Genomic DNA, 2,859 nt, shown 5'->3' with positions numbered 1-2,859 from the left:
CCCCGCCCGCGGCCACAGGACCCTGCTCCCATCCTAAGCTTCTGACAGCAGGAGACCGCAGGCAGGCCTCCACCTACCCTCCACACACAAACACATTCGTCCACGTCCCTGCAGGAGGGGATGACAGTGGCCACACAGCTGTGCAGGCCTCCACAGGCAGAGCGGGGCCCTGGAGGTGGCATTTACCTCCGGGAGTGACTCACAGAAGGCTCCCGTTCTTTTGCAAAAGGGGGTGCAATTAGCATTTTCTTTCTCTCTAGCAAACAAGAATTTAAAAAGAGGGTGTAAAGAGATTGGAGGGAGTGGGTGTGGAGTTCAGATCTCATTTTCAAACTCAAATGTTATGCATTCCCTCCTCCATGGCCCCAGGCCTGTCCCCCAGGAGCCCTGGCGGGGTATCACTTCTCCCCCTTCCCAACCCCTCAGGGCTCCTGGTGCAGATCTGGTTTGGGGCTGGGGCCCTGGACTCCCAGGAGACATGTGCTCCCCAAATCCATGATCTTAGCTCCCCATGATTCCCTAACCTTCAACTGTCCTTCTGAGAAGTTCAATATGAGAAAGTGAGACCCTTTGTCACAGAAAACCATAAAAAGAGAAAGAACAGTGTCAGAGTAGGAGGGATCTGAAAGCCAGTCCCGACTTGACAACTCTTCCCTTTATCTTCCCCTTTCACAGATGGGGAAACTGAGGCCCACAGGAGCAGTGGGTTGCCTAGAGAGAACTTCACGCGAGCAGAACCTCATCTGGGACTCTGTCTCACTAGACACTTTAACTTAGAGGAACACTGTATCCAAGTGTACAAAAGACCCAATTTCTAAATCCAGCTTTGCCTCTAACTTTATGTGTGATTCCATAGCCACTTTAGCCTTCTTCTAGGCCTCACCCATAAAATGAGAATAATATTACCCCTACCTCAAAGAGATACTGTTGAGCACTTGGACAGGAAAACACTTTGAAGATTACTATTAAAAATGGGGGAAAGTAAAATCATTCCCAATAAACTCAACCTCCCAGGATGCTAACCTCTGGCCCTGCCCTTCCTTTTCCCAAGCCTGGAGTCCCAGAGAATTCCTGGGAGGTAGCTGGGTCTTACCAGGAAGTCTGCAGTCCCCATAACCTCACTGGCCCCTGGGAGTTCCCACCCTCTGTCCTTGAGAGGAAATGGCATTAGACCTTAGAGAAGGATCCAGGAATGGCCCTTTGCCTTTCTTACCTAAATAACAGGTTGGATTGAAAAGCCCTGAGCCTCCTCCAGTCATACCTGTGGGCCAATCCAACCCAGATATGGCCCCCAGCCACTGGGTTCTAACCACATCATCATGCTGTGTGGCCCACAGCAAGGCCAAGTTGCAGGGCCTCCATAGGGAAGGGGAGACCCTGCTCCCTTGAGTATGTGCTCAGCTCCTGTGCAGCCAGGGCCCAGAGGTGACAAAGGGTCCCTCAGGGGAGCTTGATGGGGCCTGCCAGGTCTTCTGCTGTGGACAATTAACTGCACCAGGTAAGTCCTTTCTGCACAGAGGAACAGAAACAGGAGACCTGCCCAACTCTAGCACTTCTCCAATTGCACAGCTTCCTGGAGGCAGTTTTAAGAAAGCCTTGAGTCTGGACATTAGCATTTGATTGGGTCCTAGTGTTCCCCTTGGAGACCTAACAAGGCAATTTTGCATTCTCCTTGCAAAACCTGATGCTCTTCCCAAGATACTGAGCTCAGCAACTCTGGTCAGCCTGGGAGTTGCTCAGAGTTGTGCCTCAAATCCCCTGGCACCTCTACGAAGTCCTGAGAATCCCAGAGCTGGTCCCTTTCCCAAGCTTCCAAATGTTCCCTCTTCTGAGAGATTGGGCCACTGTTCCCTGTCCCTGGGGTCATGGAGCTGGAGGCCCAGAAGAAGGTCTAGCTTTGGGACAGTGAGAGGCCACCGGTCACCTCCAGCAGGCCCAGGAGCAGGAGCCTGACTCAGCAAGATCTAAGCCTTGGCACTGGAAAACTAGATCCTGTCTGACACAGCTGGCACCAAGTCTAGTTGCTTGGGCTGCCCACTGCATGCAATTCCAGGGGGCACCTTTCACTAGACAACAATGTGATAACTCTACAGCCATGTACCCTGACAGCCCTGGGGCCCAAACTCCTATTTCTTCCCTCAACTGGCAGGTCCCATGACCAGTTTTTACAGACATCTCTCAGAGCCTCACTGCCACCACCTCATTCTGTGACCTTGAGCAAACGCTATTCCTCCCCAGGCCTCACTATCCCCTTGATAAGCAGGAATTCTGGACAGGGGGATCTGGAAGCAGCCCCTCCAGCTCTGACACTGCATGACTAGTATTTTACTGACTCCAGTTAATGGGTTTGATCTACACCAGCCACCAGCTCCTCCCCTGGGAACAGAGGCCAACACCTGGGAGCAGAAGAAACTGGTTCCTCCAGCCTGCGGGGCCCAGCCCTGTGGCCCCCATCCAGTCTCTCCACGCGTTCTTGCTCCAGACCGAGAGGTTCCAAACCCACTCATCCGATGGAAGTATTCCTGCCCCAGCTGGGGGACATGCATGAAGCCTCCAACTGCCACTGCCCCAGGGGGGCAGACACCCCTGCCAGCCAGTGGGGGCTACAGAAGAGGGAGGGCTATAGGAAGGTAAGGAGGAAGGGAGGGGCAGTGCAGCTGGCAGGAACCAGAACAAACCCTTCCCAACAAAGGCAGATCAGCTAGCCTGGCCGCTCTCCACCCTGGCAGGAGACTGCAAGTAGCAGCCAGAAGGATATGTCGAAACACCCCGATCACATGCCACTCCCACCTCAGGAGTTCCTCCGCACCCCTCCAGAAGCCCTCCACCCTAGCCAAACCGAATTCTCTACTCTGGAGC

Source organism: Elephantulus edwardii, unplaced genomic scaffold (assembly GCF_000299155.1).
Source record: "Elephantulus edwardii isolate Elephantulus edwardi_28Jun2011 unplaced genomic scaffold, EleEdw1.0 scaffold00267, whole genome shotgun sequence".
NCBI lineage: Eukaryota > Metazoa > Chordata > Mammalia > Macroscelidea > Macroscelididae > Elephantulus > Elephantulus edwardii.
Note: the sequence above shows the minus strand (reverse complement) of the source record.